Here is a 15,615-nt window from a genome sequence, read left to right as displayed (position 1 = left end):
CAAGTATATTTAGTTTGTCACTTAAATGCCGATATATATGACGTCAAGATATACAGTAGCGGACAGAAGTTTGAAACGAAATGGAAGAAATAAATAATTGATTTACTTTTACTTTTTTTTCTACTCTTGGCATTAACTAATTAGGTATTTGTTTGTACACTTACAAAAAAATTTCATTTTTTATTTTGCTCAGTAGCTATGTTATAAAAAAAGGAACGAAATCTGTATAATATTTCGTCGGTCAAAAGTTTAAGATCACACAAAAAATATTAATTTTTGGTAAGAAAATATACACAATTTTTCTTTAAATTCAATATTTGGTCATAGAATCTATTAACTTTTTACATTAATCTACCGTAATATTACTCCAAGCTGTTTCAATTGTAGAATAAAGTTCATTTAAATTTTTCGATTTATAACCTTGTACTGTCTTTTTTATGATGCTCCACAAATTCTCGATTGGATTAATGTCTGGTGATTGCGACGGCCGCGGCAGCACGGTAATATTTTCTTCTTCAAAAAACTGTTTCACAACCCGTGCCGCGTGCTTCGGATCATTATCCTTTTGAAAAATAAAATCTTCACTCATATTGTTGCGTGCAAAAGGTAACATTGTGTTCTTGAGTATGCCCATATATTGAAAACGGTCCATAATTCCATGGATATGGAGTATCGGACCAAGGCTGCCTCGAGAAAAACACGCCAACACCATAACGTTTCCACCACCATGTTTAAGAGTTTTTAAAACGCACTGTGTTTTCAAACTTTCGCCAATTCAACGTCTAACATACCGTATCCCGTCAGAAGAGTCGCGATTGAATTTCGATTCGTCCAAAAACAATACCTTTCGTCAATCGTCACTTGTCCAATGCTTATGAGCTTTAGCAAATGCAAGTCATCTTTTTCGATTCCTAGAGCTCAGCAACGGTTTCTTTTGGGATTTTCGTCCTCTTAAGTTAAAGTCTTCTAATCTTCTCCTAACAGTTCTAGCACTAATTTGTGTATCGTTTTTATAGTTTATCTCCGCAGCAATATTATTTGCACTACGAAAACGATCCCTCTCGCTCAATCGATGAATCTGGCGATCCATTTTCAGCGTTGTTTTCCGTGGTCTTCCGTTTTTCGGTTGATCGCAATACATGCCTGTCTTTAAAAATTTATACCAAACTTGCTTATAAGCCGTTTCTGACCTGTTTACTATATTTGCTATTTCGGGAAGATTTTACTTTGCTTTCGCAGCCTTACGATTTGTTCCTTTTCGTTTTCAAGGAAATTCTTTGATTTACCCATAGTCTGTTCCTACCTAAATGAATTTTAAGCAATGAAAGGTACACTAAACAATGATTCTGATATTCCAGAATCACAATATTCAAAAACGTTTTAAACTAATGTCCACTGTTTACAAGTGCTAAGTGGTATCTAACGGTTGTAACTCCTACATTGTTTGTATTTAACAACTGACAAACCGAATAGAAGAACAATATGCGTATGAGATGCTTGTAATCCGATTTACAAATAATCGTCTTAAACTTCTGTCCGCTACTGTATATTGGCTTTGACTATCTCTGAATTTCAGTTTGGTACTTTTAAGGTGTCTATGTTATCGTGGTCTTTAGAGCGCCTTTACTGCCAGTTGATGGGGAAGTTCTTCAGTGCTGTTTAAAAGTTGTAAACTGTTATTATGTATCGATTATTTATTGACGTTTTGTATTTTTATCTGTAAGACGCTGATTTCGAACGTCGTTCTTTTAGTGTCATTTGACTGTACGACCTTGTGTTTAGTATCATTTTGTATTAGAATTTCAGTTCCGCCAACTTGTTTAGCATTCGATCTATCGTTTCTTATGAATGTGTAATTCTTGAAATTAATTACCCGTCTTGCGTTTAATTTAATTTCGAAATGAAGGAGCACACCTGGATTGTGTTTCTCTGGACATTTCTCTAGCGATGCTCTTTCTTCGTTTGTGATTAGGGAGCTTATATTTATTTCTATTATGATTAGTTTGTTATAGGATATTTTTCAGTACTTTGCTGATTCCTACTATGTTGTTTCCCGTCCACAGAGTTCTTTGTCGAGTGCTTTCGCGATTATATTAATTTTGATCGAGTTGCATTCGATGCGTTCGACTACTCGAGTCACTTGTGAGAATATATTGACTTTTATTCATTGATAGCTGTGTCTCTGTCATTACACAATCAGAACGGTACGTCTACTTTTATAAAATTATTGGCAGATTTCTGTTTACTCACTTTTTCTAGTTTTGATGCAAGTCTTTTATTCGATTTTTTGTTTTATCTCATTCACGCCAGTCTCGCATGTCTGAAAATTTTTCAATTTATGCAGTACGACGTATCGTTCTCCTTACTGTTAGGGTGATTATGTTACATTTAATATATATGTCGGGTAGCCGTCGTAATGAGGGCCCGAGTCGTCATCGGAGGAAAGGTATTGGGCACACAATGATTCTTCACTGGAACTATGCATCTTTCTTGTACAATCGAAGTGATGTTTATTAGCACAAGTTTGGGTTTTACAGAGTTAATGAGCAATCGCGGTGATTTGACACCGGTGACAATGGCCTAAAGTTCGATAACGAATCCGCGGTCAACGGGATAGTAGGTGTATGCTCTCGCAAACTCTAAGTCCGACTCTCCGTGAAAAATTCGTAAAAACGTTATTCTTTCCCGTCGATGAGATCGCGCAAGAGAATGACTTTCCGTCACGATGATGCCACAGAGGAAAACTATGATGGAGTGTGTCTAAGGGCACGAGATCATCGGATTCGTGGAGCGATGCCTTCGTTCGGAAGGTGAGGAAAGTTGACGTTGCTGTTAATTGGTCAATTTCCATATCGGTGGTTAGAAAAGGATGCTAACCGCCCTTGAGAGAGAGAGAGTTGCTAGCGAAAGCGTCGTAGTTGAAAACGCAGTGTTAAATAAAATACCGACAAAATAAGTACGGATAGTTTAGAGGCTGTATTTCAGAATTGGCAATTGGAAACTAAAATAACAACTGTAGCTTCTGATAACGCAGCGAGTATTAAAGCTGCAATCAGAATGCTTGAACGACCTAACATTACCAGTGATAAGTGTCGAAGTTTAGTAACATATATCAAATATAGCAGTACCGTAGCAAAAGATAAATTGCAAAGAATGCAGAATCTTGTCAATGTTCCCAACCAAATTGATAACAGAAGTGGAAACAAGATGGAATTCTATATCTCAAATATTCAATAGACTAATCGAACAGCAATGTGCTGTAATATTAACTCTATCAACATTAACATATCATTTTGAATTATTAACAGATTTAGAGTGGAATGTCCTTAGCACAATGGCATTCACTTTATCATATCATATCGACGATATCATTGACCGTTGAAATTTGTGTAGTGTTGAAAAATAGAAATGGCAAACGTTGAAGACGAATGATTGTCGGGTGAAGAGGGTTCGATGCTGGAGGAGCTGAGGTGTAAGCTCGCACGAATGAATCTTCCTATATCTGGTGCGAGGTCAGTGTTGATTGCAAGGCTGAATCGAGCGTGTAGGGCTGGGCAATCGTATCCTAAGGGATCGACGGGCGGTGAAGAGTCAACCGACCAGCGAGACTTAGGAAATGCGCAGAAAGCTGAGCGCGATCGAGATGAAGACGAAAACCTCGAGAAAATGAAGACGAAAGAGCTGAAAGAGCGCCTCGCTAGTTTGGGGTTAAAAACGACAGGAAGAAAAGCTGAATTATGTGCACGGCTACAAGCGGCCATGGATAGAAACTATACATCGTCGGAAGAAGAAAGCGAAGACGAAAGTGACGACGAAGGACTGCGTCGGCTTGCCGACCCAACGGTATATCTTACCGTGAAGAACTGAAAAATAACACCTGTTCCAATGAAGGGGAACGTCGTTCCTTCGGCTGATGACGAAGCGGCATGTCCAAGGTTCGTACCCATATCCGCAGCACATCTCGGAAGTAAAGAGCCTCTAGTCGATAGATTAATGTTGGTAAGGGAAGTCGACAAATTGGATTCGAAACTTCGGAATAAGGATTGGCTCTGAGGAGCGGGGCGTGTCAGGCTTGGTCGGGAAGCGGGTGTGGCTGACGTGCCGGGCCTGGGCGAGCTGAACGGGACGCGGCGTATCTCTCTCTCGTTCGGCCGCCATTCAACGCTCAGCTCAGAACTGGCACGGACTAGGGGAATCCGACTGTCTAATTAAAACAAAGCATTGCGATGGCCCCCAAGGGTGTTGACGCAATGTGATTTCTGCCCAGTGCTCTGGGGTAAACGACGGGAGTAACTATGACTCCCTTAATGAGATCTGTATCATGTAACAAGGAAGTCGTTCCTTCGTGGCAGTTGACGACTGGCTTTCCTTGGTTTACGAATAATGGTATACGGATGGAACTATAAATTGAATCGCAAAAATTAATAAAATTCGACAAGTCTAGTAATGGAGCCTCGGACCCGTGGCGGATTTTTCCGCTATGGAGGGGACCATTGTTAACGACCCGGCTATGTCCACGGACACGATTTTTGATATTACGGTCTGCCCAAGTCACACTCCTACCTCCTCGTGGTACCGCCGGTAACATGCGTGTACCATCGGCGTGGGGAGTTACCCCCCCCCCCCGGATGAACACGCATGACTAAACGGAGTGTGGCGACGAATAAGCGAAAGACTAATCGAACTAAGAATCGGCTTGCCGATCAACGGTTGCTTGCAACCGTGAAAGATGAAAAACACCTATATTGCAAGGAAGTCGTTCCTTTGTGGCTGTTGATGACTGGCTTTCCTTGGTAAACGAGTTGGAATAATTGGAAACATGCACAGAGATCGTAAAATAAAAAATTAAAATTCGGTAAACAACAAAATAATGCCTCGGACGCGGCGTCTCTCGGTCCCGGAGGCGCCGTGGCGGATTCTTCCGCTATGGAGGGGACTATTGTTGACGACTTGGCAACTCCCATGGACATGACTTTTGACATACTGGTTCCACTCGTGGGTAATCAGGTTGCCTGTCCGGTCTGCGAAAAAAGGGAAATCCACCTTTTCTTCGTGTCACTGTCAGACCTGGATAGGTACCTCGATCAACATCATACGGGAGCCCTCCTGAAATGGAAATGTTTATACTGTGAAAAAAGTTTCTCGAAGCTTCATGGGGCCAGGTGCCACATACCTAAGTGTAGTGGCCCTACCCAAGAACTGGTTAAAACATACAAGTACGAAATTTGCCTCATGAGCTTCTGGACATTAAGAGGGCTCTCTACTCACGAGCGGCATGCACACCCTGCCGTACAAAATATTAAAAGAAGGGACGCGGACCCCCATGATCCCAGCAAATGGTCCGAGGACGAGATAACTCGTCTGAAGAGTTTATGGGAAGTCTATAAAGATCAAAGACATCCTAATAAAATGATCGGCCAGAGCCTCACTAACAAGACCATTGACCAAATAAGATACCAAAGAAAAAAATTGAATTTGGTCAGTGAGGATCCGAACCTTCAGGAGGTCGAGGCTGCCCAGGCAATAGAGGGAGGGTGCGATCCCGTTAATCCAGGTTATGCGTGTTTTAAAGAACCTGGAGTCGATGGGAATCATAACATGGAGCCCATCCAAGAATGGAAACTCCAATTAGAAAAGGAAATAATGACGTCTACCGACGTGCCCCTTGTTTTAAAGGAGATTTATAATCGATTACAAAGTACGTGGGTCGTCTATAAAGATTTTAACGAAGTATTTAGAGAATGCATTAACACATTAATTTGCACATCTCTATACGGAATAATAAGTGAACTTAATGACGATGAGGAAAATAAGTCGGAAAAGAAAGGAAATTATAGTCGAAAGAATCCAACTAAAAAGAGTAGGAATTCAAGGAAGCGATACTCCTATGCGCATTGCCAGGAGTTGTTCCAAGAATGTCCTAGGAGGTTGGCTGATGCTGTAATCAATGACAATAAAGCATACCTGGAGCCGCCCAGGCAACCACCTGAAGCCGTGGAAGTGAGGAGGCTCTATGAGGATTTGTGTGGCCGGACAGGTACGTTTCATGCCCCAATCTCAGGAAGTAGAGCTTTCGAACTGTCCTTGAATGAGATCTTCCCTCCTATCACTGCTGAGGGAGTGGCGGGGAAAATTAGTAAAATGAGGAAAAAGGCTGCGACAGGGCCAGATGGTTTTACTAAGGAACATTTACAAATTCCTGGCCTGTCTATCATCTTGGCAAGATTATTCAATATCCTGTGCTGAAGTTCCTATTTCCCTCCTATTTGGAAGGTTAATAGGACCACTTTAATCCCAAAAGTAAATAAGCCTAGCAGCCAAGTCGAGAATTGGAGGCCTATAACCATAGGCCCCATACTCGGCCGAATTTTCTCCTCCATCCTCGATGGGAGGATCAGAAGGGGTATTGTGTTGAATTTAAGGCAGAAGGACTTTACATCCGAAAACGGGTATAAGGCCCGTATAATATTGACCTTCTAAGTGCTGCCTTAAATCATAGTAAAAAGAACAAAGGGGGGAGGGGGTATTCACAATCGTGGATATCTCCAAGGCCTTCGACACAATACCCCACTCGGCATTAAAACCATGCCTGGCGAGGAAGGGTGTGCCGGCACCTATAATTGATTTGGTAAATAGCATGTACGATGGTAATTATACAACTATTAAAACTTCTAACGATAAAGGGGTCGAAATCAAGATCCTTAGAGGAGTGAAGCAGGGTGACCCTCTGTCGCTGCTGCTATTTAATTTATACTTGGAGCCACTGCTGGATAAGATCGAGGAGCAAACCAGTGGCATTAATGTCAGTGAATCGAGGAGAATACCTGTTCTAGCCTTCGCTGATGACGTAGTGTTGCTCGGAGCAAACGAAAGGGAAGCACAGCGCCAAGTGGACGTGCTCCATGAGTATCTGGATGGCCTGGGTATGACCATCTCTCGGGACAAAAGTCAGACATTCCAGGTGGTCGCTAAGAAAGACACCTGGTTTCTAAAGGAACCTAAAATCAAACTGGGAGATGCCAATATCCCCACTGTTGATCCCGATCAGGCCTTCACATACTTAGGCGCCAAGATGGGGCCTTGGAAGGGCGTCCATTGTGGCATTATAGTGCCCGAGATTCTGAGCGTGGTGAGAAGGATCAGAAAACTCTCTCTCAAGTCATGCCAGAAGATCGAGCTGATAACGAGACACATCTTCCCCAGATACATTTACAACCTATTAGTGAATCTGCCGGGTGACAGCGTCTTAAGATTGCTGGACAGCGAGGGAAGACAGGAAGTTAAGGCCATACTCCATCTTGTGCCATCAACTGCCACTGGTTTTTTCTACGCCCCTAAGACTTATGGACGGCTAGAGTTACCGAGATTTGAGCATATCGTGAAACTCGGTACCCTCAAGAATGCAATAAATATGAAAAACTCGATCGATCCGGCAGTCTCCAGCTTAATTGACGATACGACTGATTCAAAATTGAAAAAAATTGCCAACTCTAAGGATTAATTGGCCAGCCTCTATAGAGGACATCGAAAAAGCAAGAAGGAGCCTCAAAGCCGCTCACATTAGACAATGGGCGGAATTGAAAAGTCAGCGGCAAGGTGTCCTCGACTTTGCAAGGAACAAACTTGGCAACGTGTGGCTAGAAGAATATGATCTGCTCAAGCCATCGAGGTCCATCGATGCCTTGAGACTCAGGACCAACATCTTTGGTACAAGATCGGTACTGGCACGGGCCGACAAAAAGATGGAAGTAAGCTGCAGAAGATGTCGAGCCCAGCCTGAGACCCTTGGACATATATTAGGGCTGTGCCAATACACCAAAGGATTGCGAATAAAGAGGCAGAAAAAACATAAAATAGAAGAGAGGTATGCGAAGGGTGTACCAGGACTATGACGAACATTATCGAAGGGCATGTGTTGGTTCGACTTTGAGTTTCAAAGACGTTGAAGATGCATTAGAGTCGTTTAGTGGCGACAAAGGCGAACATGTCGAGCGGTGGTTCGAGTCGTTCGAGGAAGTCGCAGGTACGTGCATGTGGTCGGATGGACAAAAGACGATCTACGCGAGGAAGCTGCTGAAGGAATCAGCGAAAATATTTGCGAGCTTCGAGTGCCATGCGAGGACCTGGCGTGAGCTGAAGAGAGGGCTAGTCAAAGAATTCTCTAAAAAGGTTAATAGTCGACAAGTACATCAGAGACTTAGAGAAACGAAAAAGAAAAGCGATGAAGCATGCTTGGCTTACATGTACCGCATGCTCGAAATAGCTAGCCATGTGGATATAGAGGAAGAGGCCAAGGTGGAATACATAATAGACGGGATAGTAGACAACAAAAGCAATAAATCTATACTGTACGGCGCTATGTCAATCAAAGAGCTGAGGAAGAGATTAATCACGTACGAAGAGCAGAAGTGTTGTAGAGTAAAGTCGATCGCGGAGCCGGCCAAAACCAAGAAGAACAGGAAGTCGAGTCGACCTGGAAATGCGAGGAAGACGCGATGCTACAATTGCGGTGACGAAGAACACGTGTGTGCAGAGTGTCCGAATAGGTCCAAGGGACCTAAGTGTTTTAAGTGTAGAGGGTACGGACACATCGCATTGAAGTGCGACAACCTGAGTGAGTCCCTTAAAGAGGTTCGCAGTGTGTTGCGATTATTAGAGTCGAGGCGTGGCAAAGACGTCAAGATTGGAAACTTCGAATTAAGCGTGCTGATAGACACCGGTAATGAATTAACTCTAATGCGAGCGGACCAGTATGTAAAAATAAGAGCGCCCAGATTAAATCAGAAAATTGTTGAATTTCGCGGTATCGGGTCCGAAAGAAATCGTACGCTCGGAGAATTTTCGGCGGATGTTTGGATGGACGACGAATCGTACGCTATGACGATACATATAGTTTCAGACCCCGTGATGCAACACTCGTTGATAATTGACACGGACTTTTTAGATGCTATCGAATTAATCGAAAGGAATCGTTTCTATTTGCAAAGTAGAGGAAAAAGATTGCAATAGACTCCCGGAGGTGTTAAAAGTCGACATAGAAGTGCAGGCAGGCGCACGAGCGTGGGCACTTTGGGATCACGGCGGCTATCGTCAAGAAGGATTTTTTGTTTAAAGGACTGCGTGAGAAGGCCGAGCACATAATATCCAACTGCCTTGACTGTATCCTAGCAGAACGGAAGTTGAGCAAGCCAGAAGGGTATTTAAATCCTTTAGACAAAGGTGACACACCGCTAGACACTTATCATGTTGACCATGTGGGCCCTATGACAGCTACAAAGAAAAGATATGTACATATCTTTGTAGGAGTGGATACGTTCACGAAGTTTACGTGGCTTTATCCTACCAGTCGACCGATGCCACGGATGTGTGGCGGCACCCGCCACGGAATTTTCCGCTGGCTTTGCGATGCGAGGCGTTAGACCGTCAAGAGCGCAGCATCGGCGTGCCTGTTGTGTCATCGATATCCCCATGGTTTTCCTCAGCCAAATTCTCGGAAGAACAAGCACGTGGCATCTGTCACGGCACTTCTAATGAGCGCGTTCTAGCGGGGATGTCGATGGGCACCGAAAGAAAGAATTCCTTTGTCTCGGATGGTGTCATTCGATCCTGCGCTACGAAACGAAAAACAACTCGATGTCGAGTCGAAGACGAAATCGACGACGGTTAACTTGCGACTTGTGTAACGACGCTCGCCGTGAGCATTACTTTGTCACGAAACAATAAACTGGACATTATCGTTAAACATCTTCCCGTGTACGTTCATTATCCTCACGATACTCATAATCACCTCAGATGTTATCGATCCGTTTGAAGAAGCAAGCGACTATTTTTGGGGACCCAAGACGAATCATTTCCGATCGGGGGACAGCATTCACGTCCAACGCTTTCCGAGAATATTGCGAAGAAGAGAATATATAGCATTTACTAATCACGACGGGGATACCGAGGGGAAATGGACAAGTAGAGAGGGTCAACAGGACACTCATACCATTATTAACCATGCTAACTGTCCCTAAGCCCGATGATTGGTACAAGCATGTCGACCAAGTCCAGAAGTATCTAAATTATACAATAAACAGAAACACGGGAAAGACTCCTTTCCAGCTACTGGTCGGGGTCGAGATGCAAACTAGAGAAGATCCACAGGTCAGAAAATTAATCGACGAAGAGTGGGCTGCGAAATTCGAGAAGCAGCGTCGCGAGCTACATGAGGACGCAAAAAAGAAGATCGCTGCGACTCAAGAGGAAAATCGAAGCACTACAATAAAAGAAGAAAAGATGCGAAGCAGTACCTAAGCGGAGATTTGGTAGCCATAAAGAGAACACAGTTCGGCTCAGGATTAAAGCTCTGGGGAAAATTTTTGGGTCCGTACCGAGTGAGAGTGATGCGGAATGATCGCTACGTTGTGGAGAAAGTAGGGGAGCATGAAGGGCCGAAACAAACGTCAACGACTGCCGAGTTTATGAAGCCTTGGGTCATAAGCGCCAAACATGACGCATCCGACGGCAGCGGAATTGATGAGAACATCTGAGGGCAGATGTTATTGTAGGATGGCCGAGTGTGGTATCGGGGAAAAGGGCCTAAGAAATATCTAGCGAACTATAAACAATGTCCCGAGAGCCGAGGCGCCGATGGGCCCATCAATGTGTCGTCGGTCCTTCAATTGAATAGTTTCGTAGAAAAAGTCTACGTGGCCCTAGCTACCTACGGGTCTAGGAAAAGACAAGAGGGGTGCGAAGGCAGAGTTAGTTGTTAGTTGAGAAGTCGAAGAGAATCAATCGCGAAGTCAGAGAGTGCGAGTTGCGTTGTCGATATAGTGTTGCTAGCGTTGTCGAGAGAGTGTGGTCCGCGTGAGAGAGAACGTTGGATCCGTTGTGTCGAGAGTTGTCTAGATTGTAGCGTGTTATTGCGATTAGTTCATATTAAACTACCATCGTTTTTCTGTCTATATCTGAACAATCCATTCATTGTAAATAAATTACAAATATCAGAATATAATAACAATATATTCCATTGACGATACTACATAAATATATCGTAAAAGAGATTCTTTACTATTCTCGTATTACGATGACATTATTCCAATATAAAAATATTAACAAATACCTTATTTCATTTTTTTCTGAATGGTCTCAAAGTTAATAAAGTTAATTAATTTGTAGGAGGTTTAATGACGAGATTGCTTGTTGATAAAACCGTCGAATGTATTTAAAATGATAAGTCAACGTACAGACTAAAAGTTATAGTTGTTAATACAAAGTATTAATCGCCAGATAAGATAGCGGATAAATACTCGTGAAAGCTTGTCGCAAAACGGCTTGTCCGATTATTTATACTAGTCGGGGGAAGTCGAAAAATTCGAATTTGTCTTCGTTCGATGGTTACATGTAGCGGCGACGTTATTTTGCTCGGAGTTTGTTTATTCTTACTTTACATGTATCCTAACGATCTTCATACTCCGAAGCAAAACAACAACATGATTTGAATTGAATTCTAACTCATGTGCCGCTGCAAATTCTTTCTTTGTCAAAATTCTTTCAGCCACCTTTCGGGAAAGGAATTTTGTATCCTTGTGAAAGAGGATGAAGTATATAAGTTCGAAACTCTAGACACTTGGCGATAGTTATTCAGATCCTCGAACAGGATATATCGAAATTCAATCTCTGAGGTGTACTCACAGAATATTATACAGTCCACTTTAAAAGTCGCGAACCACTAAGTATTCGTAATGCGACAAGCAGATTAAATCTTAATGTCACAAAGGAACTTCGGAGTATATATAAATCTGAATCATAGTTACTTCCAAATTTCTATTTAAATTGGAATTGCTAAAATCCGTCACATTCCCATTTGGTAATGAGCCCAAAGCACCCACACTCACTTTGAGACAAATTGTTTACTACATGCTCCAAATAGATTATTAAATGGGCAGTTATATTGTCTAACAAACCTGTAAATATACCTCAGCAGTGGTTGCAATTATCGTATATGACTCTGAAATAGGGTAGTATTTCTTTTTTCCTTTTAAAAATACAGATTAATATGGATATAATTGAATATAAATAATTATAGTTTCTTTACCCTTGTTGCAATAATTAATCACATTTTTCTCTTGATAGTTGCGCATCAAATTGCGCAAATATTGAGAGAACTTTCAGACTTGATAACTGTTCTCTTTCTTGGTAAATACTTCAATAATTTTATCTATACCTTGTCACTCGCTCAGGATATTTCGTAATCTCTTTCAATATTATTGAAGCATCCATCAAGACAGGAGATCTTAGTTTTTCTTGGGTAACAAATATTAATTTGCCAATATTTGTATTTTCACGGAGGCCTGCCTTTTGTCATTTACCACGTTCGTATAAATTAATGAAAGATTTCGCTGTCTGTCCAGGTTGAGATTTTGCAACGGGTACTTTTACTTTCCTTAGAGCCAACTTTCGTATCTTATTTTGAAAACCTGTTCCTTATAATTTATAAACAACCATCTACGTTCAAATTCATATTTTATGTAAGATATTTTATGCTGATACGCTCGGCGCACTTCTTTCGAATAATTTCGTATTATCCTTGTTGAGCAAAATATTTTCGAGATACTTAAATTCTTTTATGAATGTTTTCATCTGTGCGTTGCAGCAATATATCAAATAATTGTTTCCGCGTCATCGGTTTAATTCCCGATGGGCCCATAGTTTGTATCGAAGAATTTGCTGACAGTTTGGTATTTATATATACATATTCTCATTAAATAATTAACTGTTGGATGATCAACTGCTTCTTCATACTGATACAAACATCCTAATCTCTGTTTCTCCTTCCTGAACCATCCCGAACTTCGACCCTTTTTTTTCTCGTTATTCCTCCCTGACCATATTATTATTGCCTATATTACTCATCCTCATAACTAGACTATAAGAATCACTTCTCCATGATAGACCAGAAGAGTATTCTGCAGTCCGTACTGGCGTGCAGTTACCCGTTACGAGTAAAATCTCTAATTTTTCAACGCGTGTCATCAAATTTACACCATCCGAAATCCAAAATAACACTGGAGTACTAAAACTGGAAAATCTAAATCACATGACAAATGTTTTAAGTATATACCACGTATAAGTACAGTGAAATATAACATAAATATAATAAGAGAAAACACTTAAATATGATCTTAATAAACACAGAATAATTATACACATCGAACACGAACCGCACGAAACTATATGTGTGTAATGTTGCAATAATTTTGGAAATCAGGCAATTCTTGAGTTTTCACGAATCGATTTTCTAAGTCTTTTATCTCCTCAAAACTCTTCGCTTCTAATCTCTTTTCTCTTTCTCCTTCTTTGTTCAATCTTCGCTTCTTGAAACCTTGTGTTATTCTCTGTCCTAAGTCCCCGTCCTTCTCTATTTATATCGTTCGACCGGCTCCCAGTAAACACAGGGAAAGTCAAACAGTCGATTGGTGTTCTAAACTCTATAGAATTTACACCTCCTCTCCCCGTGCTGACACCTCGTGCCAATTGCCTCTTGGTGATTATCACCTCCATACGGAACTAATTTGCTCGAATGGAAACAATTCCCACCACATCTACCAGTACCATTCACTTCATACATTGTATTCCAAATCCTTCTCAGAATTTTGAAAGAGCCTTTCCGAATTTCATCCAACTTATTTCTGTTTAATTTGTTACTACTATGAACGAAATTATGAAATTCTTCATTGAATTTTGGAATGCTTTTTTTCTGTCTTTTTCTAAGTTTATCCTATTTTCAATTATTCCTTTAGGGACGACCTCAATTACCTTTCCATGTCGCAAATGATTCGGTGAGAATCCAGTGACACTGTGTCTGGTGTTATATATTCGTAAACACATTCATCTACAACTTTCGTCCCGTTTCTCTTTTTATTTTAGTTAATTTTACATCGGATCCAACATTTAATTTACTCGACCATTTGAAGTTGGACACTCTGTTGAGGTGAAAATTAATCTAATATCTTTCTCTCTTATGTAATCTTGAACTTCTTTGGATGTCATTACCGGGTATCGGTCTGCGAGAATAATTTTTATAGAATCAGTCTCTCCCGTCAAGTTTATGAGTTTTATATCTTCTGAGCGCTGCGTTTTTGACGTGGACATGAAAACGGCCCTTGAAAAAATGATCAATGACAATGTGCATGTATTTCTTGGGCGAGTTGTTATTGGAGACCCCTGCGACCGTATCAAATGACATTATTTCGAAAGGTTTTTTTGCTGGTTCCAGTTTAGACATAAATCCAATCTGTCTTTTTGTTCTGCTTTTATTCTTTACGCAAATTTCGCATTGTTTACAAAATTTGCCAATTATCCGACCCATATTTTTAAAATAGTAAAAGGGTCGAATTTTATTCAAAATATGATTCTTTGCAATGTGGCCAAAGAAATCATGAATCGTTTTTACAATGTATTTACCAACATTTTGTGAAATGAATATACATTGACATCCTCTAATATTTTTGCAGAAAACTTCCCACTTTTTTGTGACATTTTTAGTATTTCCAATACTTTTCCTGTTTTCTTCCTGATCCTGAATTATTTCTTGCCTTGTAGTAGGATCTGCTACTTTTAGAACATCCCCTTCATTTTCAAAGTTTTCTAAAACAGGCTTCCTAGAAAGTGAATCTGCTTCAATGTTGTCAACGAATTTGTCCGTCCCCATGTACTCAGTATTGTTTATCTTTTTTCCCTTCTGATCATTCTTTCTTTCTTCTTTCTTCTTGAATATTATTTCTTCTTCTTTATGATCTACTTCTTGAGTAGTTCTTAAGTTTTCATCTTGTCTAGGGCATCCAATCCTAGGGTAAGGTCGTATGTGAAGTTACAGTTGCGTACTACGAAAACATCTCTTTCTTCTATTTTATTTATTTTCGTTTTAAGTTTCGCTGGGCTACTCGTGAAGCGGTTAACACTGATAGTTTTGAAAATACTCTTATGTTCGGTTAGATCTGCTTTCATTTGGTCAATAATCTTTTGACTAATAAAGCTTGAGTTGATTCCAATGTCATAAACACCTTCAACTCCTTTCTGATTATTGATTCCAACTCGGAATTTTATCAGTGGTTCGTACTTCTCCGGGCATTTTAGTTTTTTTCATTCCCATTCTTTGTTACTGACTCCTCGTTTTTGGATGTAAATATTTCAGTTGAATTTACTTGTTTGAAATTCTTCTGAGCATCTTTATTTATGTTTCTGCATACTTCCACAGGGTGGGATCGGCCAGGAAAATTCAGTACTTCGCAAACCGGGTACGGTTGTTTCTTGAATATTGGATTTGAATTTTTGACAGGACGTGTACTTCTTCTTTGCATTTATTTTTCCTTCATCTGCTCCTCATTACTGAAATTTTTCTTATGATATGCTTCTTCGTACTGTCCCAAAATTCTAATCAAATCGTCCGTTGAATGTATCATTTCTTTGTCGATTTTATCTTGAATTTGAATAGGTAGCCCAAATGCCGATTAAATTTATTGTTGTATTTTGCGTCGTCTCTCCCTCTCTATTTCCAATATTAAACGTTCTTTTTTTTATGGCGTACTCAATGAACGAACCACGGCCAGTCAAATTCCGAATTACAGC

General features: G+C 40.7%; 1 protein-coding gene and 1 pseudogene across 3 annotated transcripts in view; both read right to left on the bottom strand.

The window, feature by feature from the left end:
• Positions 1-15,615, bottom strand: part of LOC122569945 — a 101,795-nt gene that overhangs the window by 35,302 nt on the left and 50,878 nt on the right. The gene's annotated exons all lie outside the window — the stretch shown is intronic.
• On the bottom strand, positions 414-1,290 carry LOC122569944 (annotated as a pseudogene).

Source organism: Bombus pyrosoma, linkage group LG8, assembly GCF_014825855.1.
Source record: "Bombus pyrosoma isolate SC7728 linkage group LG8, ASM1482585v1, whole genome shotgun sequence".
Classification (NCBI taxonomy): domain Eukaryota; kingdom Metazoa; phylum Arthropoda; class Insecta; order Hymenoptera; family Apidae; genus Bombus; species Bombus pyrosoma.
This window is presented reverse-complemented; position numbering and strand designations above follow the sequence as displayed.